The following is a 20,803-nucleotide window of genomic DNA, read 5'->3' as shown; positions in this document are numbered from 1 at the left end:
AGTGTGGAAGAGCACAGCGGTTGTCTTACTAGCCTGCCTTCCTTGTCTTGGGTGCCCTTAATTCTATGTTGATTAACATAATGGAATAAAGACCAGAAAGACCTGAATTGTCCTAAAGTAAGTGAATAAGAAATAAAATTATGATTTAAGGCACTTTATATTCTTATTTGTTATTCCAAATACCTGATTAACCAGTATAGCTTCTACTCAATTATTCAGGAAAGTAGAAAATTTAATGAATTTGAATTGTTGAAATCCAAAACAACCTTGTTAGAGAAAAAATCATCCACAGGAATTTGGTTATTTTATTTTGTTACTGAAATAATCTTGTTGCAGAAAAAATATCAGGACAACTAACTAAGAAACAAGTGAAATTGGAATACACAAAACAAAACGAGAACAACCTTAATTTAGGTAATAGGAGTTATTGGTGTCATAGAGAAGGCAAGAATTATTCTCCATAGAATGGTTAACTAAGGGTACAAAAGTGTCAATATAGAGATGAAGAAACATAGTTTTGTGCCTGTTAAAGCTTTTAATCTTTGAGCTTGGTTTGCCTTTTTGGGAATTGGTTTGAGTACAGATATTAAAAGGACAGATAAGTGAGGGGAAATAACACTTCATAGCATTATGGAATAGAGAATTTTTAAATTTAACACTGACCTTGAATGTGCTTGAGTCAATATTGATTTGAAGGGGCACCTGGGTGGCTCAGTCGTTATGTGTCTGCCTTCGGCTCAGGGCGTGATCCTGGCGTTCTGGGATCGAGCCCCACATCAGGCTCCTCCACTGGAAGCCTGCTTCTTCCTCTCCCACTCCCCTTGCTTGTGTTCCCTCTCTCACTGGCTGTCTCTCTCTGTCAAATAAATAAATAAAATTAAAAAAATAATGATTTGAAAAAGTCAAGTATTGGGATATACATTGATTATAAAAATCATGAGAGGACATGGTACTCTTGATATTTTATTTAAAGCAGCATGCCAAAGTGTAATTTTGCAAGTAATTTATACATTTTTTATTTCAATAATTCACTATTTTCTAGTAGCTAATTCGTAGTATAGTTCCTGACACAGTCTTCCTGAAAAAGGACCATCATTTCTGAAGCTTAGAAAAGATTCGAACTGACCGTATCTCACTAACCTTTCTATTTGAATTTAATATTCCCAAAAAACTAATTTATAAATCATTAATCCTTCCCCCACCTCAATGAAACATGTTTTAAAATTTCCCCCTATTGGCAAGTATTCTGCATTTACTATTTATAATTTCTTAATAAGATAACTTCTTTAAGTAATAAGATTTTCTGCCACAGACTAAGTCCTTACCAGAGAACAAGTTTGGCAGTGAGGAAGGAAGTCATAATTTGAGGACATTGGAGAGAGAGAAGATGTCAAGTACTTACAGCTAATACATTTTAACAAAGGCAAATCTATGTTTGAGCATCAGGTGTCTTACAGCTTCATCAAAATTCACCTGAGAATTTTTTATACTCTTTCAGGATTTACATTAGCATCCTTATTTTATGACTATTTTATAAAAGAAAATTTTTGTAAAAAATTTTCGCAATTAGCTTTATCATAGGTAAAAATTTATTTGAAATAAATGACACACTTCATGATAATCAAACAGATAAAATTTTCCTTATAATTCATAAAGACCCTACTCCTCTCTTGAGCCAGAGTGTACATCATGCAAACGCTGGAACCTTGAACCAAATAAATGACAAGGAAGAAGGTCCTAGTAATAATTTCTTTTTGATTTGGAGAGCCATCCTTTTTTCCCTTACTTTAATATGAGGTAGCTTTCATTTACAGAGTATCTGTGCTCACCACACTCATTTCTTTAAGTGAACAAAAAAACCAGTTTTAATTGTTGACCATCACTCCCTCTTATTTGCAGAATTCCTGCCTTAAAATCCGTTTTTGAGTGAGTAAAGTGTTAGCTATTCTAGTCATAAGGCACTGTGTGGAGAACTCTAAGTCTGTTTTCATTTAAGTTGGTAGAGAGATAAATCTTTGGCAAAAGTTCTAGATATAATAGCAGATGTCTTTTGGGTCCATAGTTTGTCTCTGCTAGTTTCTACTTGGAAAGTCTGGTTTCAAGGTCTTTGTCTCAGTGTTCTAGTAATTTGGGGCATAATATTACTACCTCATAAGATTAAGAGCATTAAATAAAGTTATGTATGTGAAAGTAGTCAACACAGTGCCTGCAACTTTGAACTCTCCATAAATACTATCATTCTCCCTTCTAACAAAGATGAAAGCTATCTTGTTTATTGCTTTTTCATGAGCAAACAAAGGTGTAATTTGTACCATACATAGGCTACTTGCAACCCAATATGCAGGTCAATTTAATAACTTAGAATGGGATCATACATAAAGACTAATTTTATGTCAGATGTAATTTATGTTAGCATTCACACAGAAAACCTTCACTTTAAGTTTTTCACCCAAAGATTTTTATCAGTTTGTTTGGTGTCCTGTGTTTATTCTTTTAAAGAGGTTTAGAAACTGAAACAATATTTCTACTTCTTTGAGATGACTTATAATAAGTCATAAATTCAAGTATATAATCCAAGGCTAAAACCTACTTAGATTTACATAAAATATTTCAGTAAATTGATGAAAGAGATGTGGCTTCTTAAGACAGTACAATTAGTTCTTAACTGCAGATTTACTAGGGTGACTGAAGAGAACTTCAAGAAAATGTCATTTGTCATGGTTACACAGGTCTATACCTAGAAAATAGAATATTGCAAAGACTACAGTCTTTTTTGTTTTTAACTTTAGATTTTCACCAGAGTTTTATGACATAAAAAATGTCAAATGAAAAACAAATCCAGACTTAAAGGAGAAACGTTATTCAAAAAGATTACTGCGATAGTGAGGGGGACCACTGCAATATGGAGAGAGCTCTGGCCCTGGGAACTGTAAGCATCTCAAAGATAGGGTAGGAAAGGGTTTTTCTTCTATCAGAAGGAGTAAACGAGGCTACAAATGTTTCAGGCAGTTGATCGGGAAATGTCTTTATGGTCAGTGATTTGGGGGAAGGCTGGTTAAGGATGGGCTGTTTCTCATTCTGATGCTGCCTAAAGCTGAATCGAGCTCCAAGTTCAGGGTCCTGTGTGCAGGAAGAAAGCTTCACTGATGTTTGGTTAAGTTCACAACCGTTTTGTTCAGATGGATTAGTGGGGACAAATAGTTCAGTGAATCTTCTATAAAGCAAAAAAAGGAATTTGGAGGGTCTTTGTCTGGCCTTGTCATAGGTGAACAAGGGGGCATCCCAAGTCTTATATAAATCATGTGGGGAAAGGTGGTGGTTATTGGCAGTAAGCTCTTTTGTGGAACACAGAGGCGGGGAAGGGGGGTGTCTTTAACCATCTGTTTTTCAGGATCATATACATTATCAGAATGTAGCCAAATGTCTGGACTTCCAGTTTCTCAACATTTGGTAGGCAAATAACAGAGACAGCTATGGTTTTGTGATTCATATTTGTATCAGAATTCACCCCATTTCGGGTGGAAAACTAACATGCAGTATCCATGACTGTAGCCTTGCTTCCAGATTCAAACAATAAACTCTTCAATAAATAAGTAATGGTGGCCTCCTGCAGCTTCTGAAAGGGAATAACTTAGCCACTCCCTTAATTACAGTCGCCTTTAATTACAGAACATTGCCTGACACATGCAGGCATTGTATTATGTACTGAGTGAATTGCAATAACTCCTATTTACTTAATAATTAAGAAAGGAACATTATGCTTACTACCAAATTACTTGATTTTACTAATATGCTGATATATTGGAAATGTTGCCTACAATGTCCTCCTTAAATTTAAGAAAAGGCCTTAATGTTTAAAGAGAATACATTCTCATTCCAAGTAGGAACAGTATGAAGTGATGGAACAGGATTTTAAATCAAACAGACCCGAGTTCAAATTCTTACACCGCCAGAAACTAACCCTGTGACCACAAGCAAGTGACATACCTCATTTTGCCTCAGATTTATTTATTTATTTTTTTAAGATTTTATTTATTTATTTGACAGAGATAGAGACAGCCAGGGAGAGAGGGAACACAAGCAGGGGGAGTGGGAGAGGAAGAAGCAGGCTCATAGCAGAAGAGCCTGATGTGGGGCTCGATCCCATAACGCCAGGATCACGCCCTGAGCCGAAGGCAGACGCTCAACCGCTGTGCCACCCAGGCGCCCCTCAGATTTATTTTTTTTTAGTGCAATACTACCTTGAAGAATTCTCCAGAGGATTAGGGAGAATGTATACAGTTGATCCTCACTACATGTACATTCTGTATTTGTAAATTTGCCTCCTCATTGAAATGTATCTGTAATCCCAAAGCCAGTACTCCTGGGCATCTTTATGGTCACGCCTGGACATGTGCAAGACAGCAAAATATTTTGAATCCTCTGACGTGCACCTGCCCATCTGAGTTAAAGCAAATCTATGTTTGCCTTCTTATTTCAGCTCCCATACTGTAAAAGGTATGGTCTATGTAGTCCCACATTTTTGCCATTTTTGTGCTTTTTGTTGGTGTTGCTCTTTAAAATGGCCCCTAAGTGGTGACGCAGTACTGTCTAATGTTCCTAAATGCAAGAAGACTGTGATGTGCCTTATGGAGAAAATGCATGTGTTAGATAAGCTTTGTTCAGGCATGAGTTGGCTGGAAGTTCAATGTTAATGGATCAACAGTATTTACTAAAATAAGGTGTCTTTAAGCAGAAAGACCATAAAACAAGGTTATGTAATGATTGGTTGACGAAAATGTGATTAGTGGCTCACAGGAACCTAACCCTCTATTTCCCCTAGGAGTGATACTTTGATGTATGTGTTCACTCAGTGTTCACAGTAACTATGTAAATATTCACGAATAATGAAAGTTGACATATACATACATATATATATATGAAAGAGCAGAGCAGCTTCTTACATCAAGGAGCTGGCCTGACACTCACAGTTAAGTATTGGTTATGCTGAGCATAACCAATTTCACAGAACATCTACATCAAGACAAGGTGACTCCATGACCGTGAGGAATCAAGACAAAACATGAACATTTCCGGGCCACAGAGAACCATACCAAATACTCCCTCTCTGAGTTAACATGAGTAACTGCAGCTTCTTTACCTGTTTGCCTCGTACCTTTCTCTAGTCTGCCCTCCTTACAGATAAGATTCATTGAGATGCCCAAGTACAGAATTGCCCTGTCAGAAAGCCTTCAATCCAGACCAAATTCCCATTGCTTTGGACTTTCTCCAGAATCACCCAACTAACCCAAGTCCAAATCTTTTCTAATACCCTCTCACCAAGACATACCACAGTTCCCCATGATGCATTCTCTCTTACTGCCATGAGAAATTAGGCCATTTCATTTAACTACACAGGTGTTTCTGGTGGTCTTTGGCTGGAGGGCATTGACAATAGACATAGCTAACAGGTAGTAGTGGTTTTGTTAATTTTATAAATATGTATTATCAAGCTAACCCATGCTAACTATCGCAGATGAGCTAAAAAAAAAAACAACCTGCAGAGTGTAATTCTCTTACAGGCAGTTGATTTTGTTATTGCACCTGTATTTCAGTCTATTTATTGTTTTGCATTGTATTATAAGGAGTTGAAATGTAGAAACCTTAGTGTATTACCCATGGCTTTTATATTTGGATGTTGACCCTGGAGAGACTGCTTCTCCCAGCATTAGCTAATTCCTAGCAAACCACTCATCCACTCCTTTTTTGGGCATACCAACCAATGCAGAGCCACATAGCCCTAACATCTCCTTTACACTCTTACATCCTGGGTCACTATTCCCCTGCTCTAATCACCCACCAGGCCAAGTACCAGACAACTGGAGAGAGCCTCTGTGGCCCAGCACCCAGTGAAATTATTCAAACTAGCCAGTCCTAGGCTTATTTATGCTGGCTTGCCCATTCCTTCCCATGAAAACCAAAATAAATGCTCTTGCCCATATTTTCCTCTGCTCTCTCTGCCTCCTAACTGATCCTGGTTCTTCCTGTGTAGCATCCCATGGTGTGGTCTTCTTTTAGAATCTATGACTATAACAAACTACCTTATTAATGGCAATTGTCTCCTGATCTGTTGGCCTTGCTATACCTACATAATAATAAGACCTATATTTTAAAATACTTAACTTTTGTCCTAAAGGAATTTAGAGTGTAATATTGAAGACTGGATAACCCTCACAAGAGAACAAAAGGAAGCAATCAAACACAGTCTGCAAGTAGCCCAAGCGAATGCAATGCCAAGTACTAAGGCCTTGTCAGCAGCAGACCTGAAGGCTTTATGGGAAATAGGAGACAGTAGTACATGGAGGAAGGGGCTGTGCCTGTTGGATGAGGGAAGGTAGAGGGTTTTTGTGGAGAAGGTAGTGAATGAAACAGTGAATTTGAAAGTAGGTGATTCCCCAGCAAAGGACTTAACTGAGATGTAGCATTAAAATTTCCATGTTTTAAATTTATTTTTAAATGCATTTGATCAAGTAATGGATTGAAAATTGTATCTGAATGATGCTCACCCTCAAGAATAAGCATTTTTCTGATTTTTTTTTCCAAAGGCGAAGTGGAATCTAGGCTTTTGTTTTTATTTATAAAAAGAATGTCCTAAAGAGCATATGACGCTTTTGGACAGAAACTTCTGTATCCAGGCAACATCACTCTGAAGTAGGGGGCAGATCAGTGACATTTTATAGCTGGAGTTCCAAGAACACCTAAAGAAAAGCCTGTTGTGGAAGCAGAAATAGCCCAGAGGCCAGGGCTCCTAGAAAATTGGGATAATTACTGAAATCAATTCTGGCTTACAAAGAACACAAAAGCTGAACACACACTGTTAAATTGCATTCTGCTCACCTGTGGTTTACCATATTTTTTTTCTTTTATAATGCTCAGATTTTGTAAAGGCCAAGTAGAATTTCTAACAGATCATTAATGAGAAGAACTTGTGGCAGTAATGGGAACACCATCCTATCACAGCTCTTAAAAACCTACATATTATGTAACTTGGAAATTCATAAAATGGAATGAAAATGGCTAAATCGATTCCAGTAAAAGACATTTATAGATAACATGTATATGAAAGTACTTTTTAAAGCTTTTAACACTTACATGATTCAATTTATTTATGATGTGATTAATGCTACTTGGATTTGAAGAGTCATGTGTATATGAATAATCCGATGAATCTTTGGTAATTATTCATTTATTACTGCGCCCCACCTGATCTATACATAAATCATGAATCATGTAGTTGATTTTTCAGGATAAGAGGTAATTGTAGTCATAAGTTCTGTGGTGCCAGTGATTGTCTCAGCATGGAGAGGGAGTGATCCACAGTGTGCTGGCTTTATGCCCAATGAACTGGAGACCACATTCATATGATACTACTGGCTGGGAGAAGGAACGAATGCTTAAACCAAAGGAAGGTACTAATAAAGCTTCAAGTCTATTTTGACCATAGGAAATCCAGACAGACAAATTCAGCAGAATTCTGCTGAGGCCTCATAAATCTATTCCGTAGGGTGCTTTTTAAGCTCATTGCTAGAATGTATCAGAAGTGATAGTGAAATTTGTCTTTTGTTCCTCAATTAATGTAATTCATACCTACGCTGTTAGGGGAATGCCAGGTGGCATAAAAAAGTAAAGCTTTTTGAGACAGATAGACCTATTTTGATTCTTACTAGTATGACTTTCTAGAAGTATAACTGAACATAAGTTATTGAACCTTTTGGAACTTTCATTTTGCTCATTTGTATAGTTAGTATATCACCTATATCTTAAAGACTTATGAAAATTTGATCAAAACATAAAAGAACAAGGCTGGCACATAGCAAATACTCCAAATATGGATTGCTCTTCAAAAAACTAATTCCAGAACAAATTGGGATCTATAAAAGACATGGCTTGAAGTCACCCCTGATCTTACTCAAAACTGAGATGTGAAGGGTTTATCTTTGTCAGCATCCAATTCCTCTTTCTGAACCATTAATCTTTGTGTGGTAGCTTAGTGCTTGTCATCATCCCTGATCAATGCCTCTTGTAAAGAGAAAAATCTGTAATCCATTCACACTGAGCTCTGTTATTAATTGGATTACCTCTGCCAAGTTACAAGCTTTAAAAGACTAACTGTAGAATTGGAGACTTCAGTGAGTGGATGTGTGTTTTTGATCCAGTGTGTATGAGTGGGTGGGTAGGGATGGAGGGAAAAGGAGGGAGTTTGGAGGGGGTAGCTGGGATATAGATATGCTAAATTTACACATTATGGACTATAACCAGGAAAACAACTTTACTTCTGAAGGAAAGTTTTGTGTTCTCTCTTAAAGTGCAATATATGAGTAATTGTATTCAGACTATTTTCTAGGGACAGATTCCAATGCAAAATGTTTTTAAGTAGGTTTTTACTCTACAGAACTTTAAAATGGTCTTCTATCCAAAAGTGACTCAGACAAAAAAATTAAAAAAGGAGAAAGTGTTACGTTAAACTATAAAACCTATGGGTTTTTTTTTTTAAGACTTTAAGAAAAAAAATATTTTTTAAATTTTCCTTGGCATTTAGTTTATTCATTTGCTTTGGCCATTTCCAGGTGAAAGGGTTTGAAACAAGTCCCCTTAAAATGTGCCACTTCAGCATTCAGTCTATTTTAAGGGGAAGGCAATTAAGACCCTGGGCTCAAGAGAAACTTTTGCCCCCCCTTAACTACATAGAAGAATCTATATTGGGATCTTTCCCAGAGTAAGCATTATTGCCAGAGATAAATTTTATCTGAGTGACCCATCTGTATGGCAGGGTAAACATCTAATTACCAAACATCTGCTCCTTTTATTGCTCTATGATTTATATTCTTTCCCTTTGAAGTCCAGGGCACCCTACCCCCTTCTCCTTAGTTCAGACATATATATCCCATTTTGCCCATCTTTGAAATTTCATGTCTGTATGAATTCCTTGTCCATATAAAACTGAATTTGGTTTTCTCCTGTTAATCTTTTCCATGTCAATTTGCTTTTCACCCAGCTAGAGAGACCTTGAAGGGAGCGAGAAAGTCTTCCTCTCCACCAAAAAATATATGTGCCTCCTTGTTTTTTACTCAATACCTGTTGACAGTATGTGTTAGACAGGAAAACACAGTTGAAAATCTCAAGCCTTAGTGTTGAACGTCTGAATTTTTTTTTATAGAGGATTTTAAAAAATATTTTATCTGTTTGAGAGAGATTGAGCAGGAGCAAGGGAAAGTGGAGAGGGAGAAGCAGACTCCCAATGGGGGGGAGCCCAGTGTGGGGTTCCCATCCTAGGACCCCCAGAGATCATGACCTGAGCCAAAGGCAGCCGTTTAACTGACTGAGACCAGGCTCCCTCAGAGTCTGAATTAATAATAATATGATATGGAAAAGTGAATTTTTTTCCCCTTAATCTCTTCAGGTTTAAAAAAGTTATTATCTGTATAACTAAAGCAGGTTTTTCTCCCCTCCACTTGAAACACTTGCATAAGCACAGCTACAGGTCTTCCTGTAACAAAAAGCAAACAGCAGGGGTTAAACAGTTGATTTGAGGTGAAAAGTAAAACTAACGATATTGGAAAGTAGCAGAATATGCCAACCCAAAATATGACTGTAGGAATTCAAGATGTGCCACCCCAAAATATGCCACTTTGGTATATTGATTATTTTGAGCTGGAAGCCCTTGAAAGATAGCAAATGCAGGGAGAATCTTTCTCTGAATTACTCCCCTATCTGCCTGAAGACATATCCTTCAAAAGTAATTCAACTGACCTAGACCTCCCTGGGATTTTTGTCAACCACGGAAGATTGACTCGTCACAGGAGGGGAGACTGGAAGTCAATATCACACCCAGACAAACTTTGTCACAAACCATTATTTCTCTCCTCTGTTCATGTAAGGGCCCATTCATCTTTCCTAACCATTGTTTGCCCTAGGCGTCCTATACCCTCTGCCCTTTTCCCTATCATGGTATTTAAACCTGAATTCCAAGCCACCTCAGGGACTGACTCCTTTTTCCCTGGGTATCTCCCATGTATACATGAGGTATACATGTTCATAAACTTCTGTTTGTTTTTCTCTTGTTAATGTCTTTTATTACAGGGGTCTCAGCTAAGAAGTCAGAAGGGTGAAGGGAAAATTACTTTTCCTCCTCTATAATACATTACTGAATGTAGCCCTTTTTATAGTCTGTGAAGTTTCCAGCATCCAGAAGAGTTTCATATGCTTATGTGATTAGAATGTGGTTTATACTTCATGCAGTCTGAGGATGTCCCCCCTAGAAAAAAGTCGTATACTATTGAATCAGAATAATTTCATGTGGAAAAAAGCTACATATGCAAGAATGTTAAATTAGGTACATGCACCTGGAGGCTTAAAAAGAAGCACGTTATAAAATTAAAAAAATAATTTTACTTGAAGCTGTAATGTGGGCAATATCTGCTGTTGATTATTTTATATAGTTATTGGTACTGTTCTGAAATGATTATTCTTCAGAGTCTTAATTCCTACCCTCCTCTGATGGCATGCTGGAACTGATTACACAAATATAAAATTTAATCTTTCTCCAAGTCATATGTTTTACAAGTGCAGCTTAACTTTGGGCAATTACATTTAAAATTAAAGGATTTCAACTGAAGAGAAATAGATTTAGAGGCAGTATGAATTCAAAGACCTTCCATTTCCCTAAGCAGCATCTAATCAAATGGATATGTAAAACCTAAATGCTCTGTTTTTCCCCAACATTCCTCTTCTCTCTCCCATTGAAAGGAGGCCCTTACATAATAATGATCTTTGGACTTGCTCCCCACAAGCTGTTTTAAACAATGCCTCCCAGTTCTTTTGTTGTTTTTACTTTTAAAACAGTTATTTTGAAATCAGTGCAGAACCTTAGGTGCAATTTTTCCTTAAGAAGAAAATTTTTATGAAAGAAAATATTTGCAACAAATACATGTGATAAAGGACTGTTATCTAAAATTCAGAAAGAATTCTTAAAATTAAACAGCAAGAATATAAACAGCTTGACTAAAAAATAGGCCAAAAACCTCAACAGATACCCCACCAGAAAGGATATACAGATGGCAAATACGCACATGAAAAGATGCTTCACATCTTAAGTCATCAAGGAAATGCAAACTAAACCAATGATGAGATACCACTATACACCAATTAGAATGAACAAAATCCAAAACACTGACAACACCGAATGCTGGCAAAGATGTGGAGCCACAGGAACTCTCATTCATTGCTGTTGGGAATGCAAAATAGTATAGCCACGTTGGAAGACAGTTTGGCAGTTTCTTACAAAACTAAACATACTCTTACCATATGATCCAGCAGTTGTACTCCTTGGTATTTACCCAAAGGAGCTGAAAACTTATGTCCACCCAAATGTTTGTAGCAGCTTTATTCATAATTGCCAAAACTTGGAAGCGACCAAGATATCCTTCAGTAGGTGAATGAATAAACTGTGGTATATCTGGACAAAGGAATATTATTCAGCACTAAAAAGAAATATGCTATCAAGCTATGTAAAGACATGGAGGAAACTTAAATGCTTATTACTAAGTGAAAGAAGTCAGTCCCAAAAGGCTACATACTGTTTGACTCAATTATATGACATCCTGGAAAGGGCAAAGCTGTGAAGAGAGTGAAAAGATCAATGTTTGTCAAAAGTTAGGGAAGGGGGGGTGCCTGGGTGGCACAGCGGTTAGGCGTCTGCCTTCGGCTCAGGGCGTGATCCCAGCGTTATGGGATCGAGCCCCACATCAGGCTCCTCCTCTATGAGCCTGCTGCTTCCTCTCCCACTCCCCCTGCTTGTGTTCCCTCTCTTGCTGGCTGTCTCTATCTCTATCAAATAAATAAATAAATCTTTAAAAAAAAAAAAGGGAAGGGAAGAGATGAAGCACAGATAATTTCTTTGATAGTGAAACTGTTCTGTATGATACTGTAATGGTGGATACGTGTTATTGTACATCCATGCACACCAATAAAATATACCAAGCCAAGAATGAACCCTAATTGTAAACTCTGGACTTCAGGTGATAATTATGTGTTAATATAGGTTTATCAATTGTAACAAATATACCATTCTGACGGAAGATGTTGATAATGAGTGAGGCAATGCATGTGTGGGGTCAGGGGGTATATGGGAGATTTCCATACTTGACTCCCAAAGTCCTCTACAAAACAAAGTCTATTAAAAAAAATAATAATAAAGATATAGGGACACCTGGGTGGCTGTCAGTTAAGCATCTGCCTTCAGCTCAGGTCATGATCCCAGGATCCTGGGATCACATCCCGCATCGGGCTCCTTGCTCAACAGGGAGCCTCCTTCTCCCTCTCCCTTTGCCTGCTGCTATCCCTGCTTGTGCTCTTTCTCTCCTCTGACAAATAAATAAATAAAATCTTTAAAAAAATAAAGATATATACACACATATATGGAGGCAGTTAGTTAGGTTCTAACAGGATGCCTGGAAACCAGCAAAGAGGAAGTCATGGCCAGCTACGGGAAGTCAGAGGTCTGTCCTGCCAGCACTCTAAAACAAAGCCACAAGAAGCTGGATCAAACCAGATAGTCCCAAGATGGCTGACAAAGTTGGCTAGAAACCCCTGACCAAATAAGGAAGAAAAAGTGTGAAACCCTGCTTCCAAGAAATCCCCACCTTAAATATGAGTATTCTTCCCCCTTGTTTACAACTGTCCATAGAAACATGACCCCCTGGGACACAGCTCTATCTCCTTCTTGACCTTGCCTGCTCTCACATCTCATTGAGTGTCTTTTCGTTTTAATAAACTTTCCTGCTTGTGTTGCTCATCTGCTGTGTTGTGTCTATTCTTGAATTCTTTCTCATGAGGAGACCAAGAGCGTTTGGTGACATCTTTGGGACAGGACAGGTTGAGGCCTCAGGGCCCGGGGTCTCCGCAGTTCATCTGGCTATATGTATAAAATATATATAGACCTAAAGGACTTCTGTCTGTGATGTGCTGCTAAATGTTTAACAAGCAGGAAACAAAACAAAACAAGCTCTAATTTGTACCCTTGGCTGATTTCCATGGTTTTAATGGGCAAGATACAATTTCGAATTCTGAACTATTAATATGCTTTGAATAGCAATTGAAGTAGCTTCCTTTACCCTCGGTATGTTCATACATCACTTTAGCATTAATAGATTGGGAATGTTTTTGCCTGTATCCTGAAATGGCATGAATTCCGAGAAACCCAAATTTTAGAGTACAGTTTAACCATTTAATCCTATCAGAGAAGGAAGGGGGCACTGCTTCTAAAGTGCAGTATATCCACTCTGAAGCCTAACAGCCTACACTCACATCTTGGCCCTTTCCTTTATTTTTTTGCTTTAGGCAAATTATTTAAGCTCTCTCTATGTCTTTTTCTTTAACTGTAAAATGTGCAAAATAACAGTCTACTTCCCTGGGTTCTATGATATAACACATTAAACATGGATATATTAAGTTCTTAATAAAGTTTAGCAGTTATTCTCATTTGACTTTTGTGAAATTCTCCCCTTTTGGAAAATATACTTTTTTCTAAGCCTCCCCACATTCAGGTGTGTGGCAAGAAAAAGAATTCTGCCCCTACCCTTCTAAGTTCTTAGCTGAGACCTCCCCCACCCACAATAAAAGACAAATTAACAGGAGAGAATAAACGGAAATTTAATAAGATGTATACTCTTGTTTGGGAAATATCCAGGAATACTGTTGTCACTCCCCGAAATGGCCCACATTGTCACCTTAAGTGCTATCTCCCCCTGAAGACAAAAGAGAGGTGTTGGGAGTGGGTTGGTTATGGGAGGTTACCAGGAAAAGCACAGTTACCAAGGATATGGTTGTTATGTAGATTTAAGTCCTGCATTCTCCATTGATAAGAGTTTCTAGAGATTTAGTGCCATCTTTTTCTTGGTACAGAGAGGGAGAGGCCCCTGTATATGGAGGTTTCCCTTACAAATGTAAATGTCTCTTACAAAGGAGTAACAGAGCCCTTCTTCTGTCTGGTGTTTCTTAAAAAATAATTAGCTGAAAATAATCCTCATACCAGAAAGGATATTGGTGGTTGAAAATTCTGCTGCCCTTCACAGAAGTTCCCCCAGATCACACAAAGCAACTCTGTGTGCCCAGAAGCCCTCAGAAATGTGTCCATTGCATTTACTGTGTACATCACTGTCTTTTACACCAGTTTCCTGGTTGACGGAGCAAAGCTGTGCTTCCTCATTCCACATTAAAGAAGTGCACATTTTTTTTTTTATTCCTCTCTAAAAACACAGTGACCCTTCTGCCTTCTATACACTCTCTCTCTCGTCTTCCATAGTGACTTCCTCATTTCCACCCAAGCACTCAGGTGCCTATCTTAACTTCTGTAATGTTATCCGCATTTCCTGTGGATCAGAGATGTGCCATATGCCTTCATTTTCTTTTCCAGAACCCCTGATGATTTTTTTTACCCCTGATTATTCTTTTTTTTTTTTTTTTAAAGATTTTATTTATTTATGTGACAGAGAGACAGCCAGCGAGAGAGGGAACACAGCAGGGGAGTGGGAGAGGAAGAAGCAGGCTCCCAGCGGAGGAGCCTGATGTGGGACTCGATCCCGGAACGCCGGGATCACGCCCTGAGTCGAAGGCAGATGCTTTAACGACTGCGCTACCCAGGCGCCCCTTACCCCTGATTATTCTAACCATGACCAACCACTACTTTCTTAAGAAATTGCCTGTGCTCTGATTTCCCTATTAAAGCAGTAGCCGTTTTATAATATTAAAAGAATAATTGTATTGATTTGCCGTAGAGACCAGAGGCATATTGAAAACTGAGCTCCCTTCTAATGTGGCTACTTTGGGTTCTGGAATTCGAGAAATATCATAGCAGCCCTCATTTCAATAATTGAATTTAACATAACCAAAACCAAAGAGAAGGTTTATAAATGTGGAATGAATTTTTATTTATTTATGTATTTTTTAAAAAATATTTATTTGTCAGAGAGAAAGGGACAGATGGAGAGAGAGAGTAAGAGCAGGGAGGAGTAGGGGGGAGAGGCAGTCAGAGGCAGAGGCAGAGGGAGATGCAGGCTCCCCAAGGACCCAAATGTGGGACTCAATCCCAGTCAGTCCTGGGATCATTACTTGAGCCAAAGGCAGATGCTTAACTGACTGAGCCACCCAGGCATCCCATGAAATGAATTTTTAAATTTCAGATTCTAGTGTTCATTTCTTGAGTGCAATATTTCTGTGGTCATTCAGAGGACATCTTTATTAAATTTTCAAACATAAGTGACTGAGATGGTCTCCTTTCCATTCATCAGGTATCTACATCTTCCTTCCCCATGTGAACAAAGGTATCAATAATGATACTTTCTTTCATTTCTTTAGCTTGATGATAATAAAAACATATAGGTAGTTCCTCTATTTCCTCTATTGTTTTTCATTACTTGCTTGGGGAAGTAGGTTATGTTGAGATCATCTCAGCTATTAGTGTCTTCTACTTTCAGCATGTGTGTGGGGTGTGTGTGTATGGGGGAGGGTTCTCTTCAGTTTAAAGAGATTTTAAATTGTAGAGTATGTGTTTGATAATACTCACACCCTTATTTTTTTGAAGCTACGTTAAGTTATTAATCACTAGGCACGACTCAAAAATATTTTACAAGAACATCCAGTGCCCCTAACTGGATCTAATACACAAAGAGGATAAATATACATTAGTTTCAGTCCCTTCAAGATAATAGGTAAATAACATAACAAATACAGGGGATTAGGATCAAAGAAATCAGGCCTCCTTGCTATCTTCTCTCTAAAAGGGGTGGATTGGCACCAGATTTTGAGGACGTCAAATATAGTCATTCTTTCATTTTTAGCTTTTATTCTAATTGCCTAATTTTATCAATCAGCAGCTGACAGTACTTTTCCCAATTCATGCATCAGATTTTCTTTCTTGGATAATGAGAAGGAAGTAGCTAAATATATCACTGTTGAAGTGCTCATATTACCTAATACAACCAAGCAATGTTTATAGCAACTTTAAATTTGAGATAATTAAGCCTCTGTTAACACTTAATTTGCTTCATAATAACACCTTTATTTTCATATAGACTGTGTGGTAGGTAGCTCCAAGATGGTCTCCAGTGATCTCTGCCTTTTGGTATTGATGCCTTCTGTTGAGTGTGGGCTTTACCTAATGGCTGGCTTCTAACAAACAATGGACAACAGTAATGGGAAGTCACCTTTCTAATTAGGTTACAATTACTGTTCCCACCACCCCCCTTTGGGCTTCTGTCTCTCACGTTCCAGCTTACTTGTTCTTTGAGAAACTAGCTGACATGTTGTGAGCTGCCCTACAGAGAGAATCACATGGCAAGGAACTGATGTTTCTAGCCAATAGCCAGTAAGGACCTGTGGTCTGTCAACAGACTGGGTGAAGTCCAGGACAGATAGATCAAGGGCTCACAGTGAAGCCTTGTGATGACTGCAGCCCTGGCTAACACCTTGAATTCAGCATTATTGAGACACTCTGAGCCAGAGGCATCCAGATAAATGCTGTAATTCATGATCCACAGAGACTGAGAAAATAAACGGTTTTTTGCTTTAAGCTACTCAGTTTCAGAGTATTTGTTACTCAGCAATAGATAATAATATAGTCAGATTGTCTAAATCTATCAATTTATATAATTTTTTCAAATTTCATTCTGTTCTGTCAATGACTATATGTAAATCACAAGTTTAGGGTTTATATAAACCACTATCATATGTTTTTGTACTCTTTTATTTCCCATTTATGTTCCCAATAATATATTCTTTAAATATATAGAAGATTGGGGCTTTCAGGCTAGCCTTTCTTATTTCACTGGCTATATTTTTCTTTACAAACACGGATTTCTTTCAGTGGATAACAATCTAGTAAGAGAGCATATTTCTTTTAAATTGACTAGCATAGACAATGGCATAAACTATTACCTTTCTTAATTACAGAAAGGAATCAATAATAAAATCAATTAATTTAAATCATATTGGAATCCCTTTGATAAAAAAAGATTTTACAATTAAGATTTTCATCCAATAATAAATAATACCCTCAATAGATAAAGAAAAGAAAAATTAACCTGTGTTAAAAAGAATATTGGATAAATTCTGAGTCCTGCTGTGAAATCCTTTCCATGGGACAAAGTCTTATGGAAAAGATATGACTGGAATTTTATTGGGATATACAGTTTCTAGAAGGTTTTAGAAAGTCGAAGGTATACTATTTTGATTGATTCTCCAATTCTAGCCCAGTGGGATGCAGTGGAAACTATCCACAGTGGTGGGGGTTTTTTTGTTTTTTTTTTTTGTTTTAGAAGGTCAGTTTGAAGCATATATGAAATTAAACAGCCACATTATAATATTTGGTGGGAAAATTCAAGAAAAATATTTATCTATTTCTATCTATTGTAGAATGATTATATTCATTGTTTCTAGAGAACTTGGCTCTGAATTTAAAACCTTAACAGGCTCTTTAGTTACTATGAACTACTGTCAGAAAGTGGAGAGGCCTGGCAGAGGAGATGTAATATGAAATAGAGTTACAGAGTACAAAGCCCCCTCAGGAGCCTTGGGATGGATCTGTCAGACACCCCCTTGGCTTCCCCAGTCTTACTTTAGAAGTTCCTCCTATGGATATAGTCTCAGTATATTCTCAGTTTTAAGACAGGGAGAGTATTTTACTACGTATATCCTGGTAATAAAGAAATGAGCAATAAGAAAGTCAGAGGCAGAACTGTCGGAAGGAAATACATTTCCCTTAGTTCTGTCCCTCAGAAAAGACTTCCTCAGCATCTCTCAAGAAGGAAGATAACATTATTTTTCTAAAATGGTATTTAATGAAAGTGGAATACAGTTTTAAGCATGTTCCTTACTGAAAGATTTCTTGGTTGAGGCAAGTGTTTATATACCTAATATTAACAGGTCTTTTTATGACTAAGCTGATTTGTTCAGATCAAGATGGTGTGCCATTTCCTGTCCTATTAAATTTAATTTTTAAAAATGTTGCTCTTTCTTATAAAGATGTCTGCAATCATTGTAGAAGATGGTAGATACATAGATAATAGGTAAATATATAGATAGTAGATATATCTGTATCTGTATCTTTAGCTGTGTTTATATCTAGCCATCTAAAGGTATTTTAACCTTAGAAGTATACTTATAGACCTAGTACTGATGCTGATGACTTATTAGTTTTATTAATCATTTTAGCATTTTTCTAAGTTTTCCCAAAGGCTTTTTTTTTTATTATACAATAGATTTGGGAATATGTATGGGAATTTCTCAAGAAAATTGAAACTTGTAGAAAAGAATTTTGGCAGAACATTTATATGTTAAAACAGTAAAATGGATAAAAATTCTTCAGAATATTCAGTGTACTCAAAATAATATTTCTTCCAAACTTGAGACACAACTTAGTTTGTCTTGGCAATGTAACATTCAGACAAGTTGCAAGAATATATATTTAAAATAATATTATAGAAAATAAAGATAAAATGAAAAAGAGTACAAATTTTATCTCATTTAAAATTAATTATAGCCTACCAACATTACTTTTTTTCCCCTGAAAACAAAAATTTTTATTTCTTATTTGATACTATTGACAAAGTTTAATTCTTACTTGAGGTTTAAATGTCAAAATGAACTTTCCTTTAAATTGGTCTATTTTTCAATCTGCAGGTTCCTTTTCTCCTGAATGAATAGTTGTGATTGCAAATTCAATTGATATAAAAAAAAATCTAGTACTTAAAAAAAATAGGAAATAGCCAGGACATTTGATAACAAATTATTTGCTATATTGTGTTTAAAAGGAACACTCCTCAGTACCTTGAAGGAAAAGTACTTAATGGACAAAACGCCCCAACAGGGACTAAAAAACAGAATCTATAAAGCCAGAAGAAAATGTGCAGTTTTGGATAATGTGACAGAAATAGCATCACTTGGAAGAAATCTTTTTACCTAATCAGAGTTAACCTTCTCCAAATTGTTGTTTTTTACTTCTTCAGAGAAAATCTAACTTCAACATAGAGCTCTGACTTTAACTTGACTTATAAATTATTTATCTAGATCAGCTAATGAAAAAGTTGAAGCATCTTTGATTTAAAGAAAAGGTGCAGTAATTCTGAAGTAGGGTTCTGCTATTTTAAAATATACTGTTTAAAGAAAATAATCTTATGCAAGCTATTTAATGTTTCTGTGAATAATATCAGAAACTGACTGCACTAAAGTTATTACCATTCCATCATGACACCCCAAAATCATTTTTAGTAATGTTAACCAGAAAATTAAACAATGATTTATATCACTGGTTATATCAAACTCATATATTTAAAAGATTTCACAATAAATGCACCTTTTGATAGACCAGGCTCATAGGGATCTATCTTATTCTTTACAATGCCTTATAATAGTTTTGAAACTTCAAATCACATGTTCAAAACTTAAAAACGGGCGCCTGGGTGGCTCAGTCGGTTGAGCATCCAACTCTTGATCTCAGCTCAGATCTTGATCTCAGGGTTGTGAGTTTCAAGCCCCATTTTGGGCTCCATGGTGGGCATGGAGCCTACTTTAAAAAAATAAATAAATAAAACTTATAAATAGTAGATTAGTACCCAAGGAGAGTGTATGTGTAATGTAGTAAAAAATAACTTCAAGAATGAGGATTAAACTAATCAAAACAGATAAATGAGAAGTTGTATGATAGAGATAGAGCTTTGGTATAGACAATAGGGTTGAATGGCTGGGAGAAGGAAGTAAATAGTATGCAGCCCTTTTTGTCTTCTTGTTTCAGGCATTTTATTAGGCATCTTCTATTTTTAAAAATAGTAACAGAACGATAAAGTAGATATTCATTTTACAGGTGAGCAAACTATCCTTAAGTGACATTCCTTAGCTAAGATCACAGTTGATAAGTTTTAGATCCAAAACTATTTGTAGTATCTTGGTTGAGAGACTTCTGTGAGCTTTACTTGGGAATTCAGAAAAACTTAACATTATACAAACTTATTTGTATGATTCCAAGTAAGTTTATCTTAACTATACCTGACAGTATCAGATGAGCAGAGCAGCAATGAGATGTGAACTACCATAATGTGTGTGGGTAATGGGGCTGTGGCAGGAGCTTAGATTATGAGGTAGAAGTGGAGTTGACCTAAAGGTAGCCTAAAATTAACTTTCCAGGTTAAAGAATATGTTAGACACCAATGTAAGAAACTTGGACTTGATGTTACACTCAGTGGGAACCATCGAAAGTTTTGACTAGATGGTAATCAAATCAAAATTATGGTCTAGATTTGTGCATTTCTTTAGCTTGTTCTAGAAAGAAAACATTCTGTAACATAGGATCATTCTAAAAATTGTTCAGTTGAAATACATTATACTTCAGTTATTTTTTCCCCAGATTTGTTGAGGTATAATTGACAAAATTTATATATATTTTAAAGTATACAGATTGATGAATTTGATATATACCCACACTGTGAAATGATTACCACAATCAAGTTAATTACCATGCCCATTACCATCACCTCACATAATATTTTTTAGTGAGAAGGATTAAGATCTACTCTTAGCATATTTAAAATATGCAATAGAGTATTATTAACAATATTCACTGTGCTATAAATTAGATCATCAGAATTTGTTCACCTTGTAACTAAAGATTCTACCCTTTGACCATTATCTTCCCATTTCCATCCACAAGCCCCTGGCAACAACCATGCTCCTTTCTATTTCTATTTCTATAAGTTTGACTTACTCTGCAGTTATT

Source organism: Ursus maritimus, unplaced genomic scaffold (genome assembly GCF_017311325.1).
Source record: "Ursus maritimus isolate PB19 unplaced genomic scaffold, ASM1731132v1 scaffold_6, whole genome shotgun sequence".
NCBI lineage: Eukaryota > Metazoa > Chordata > Mammalia > Carnivora > Ursidae > Ursus > Ursus maritimus.
This window is presented reverse-complemented; position numbering follows the sequence as displayed.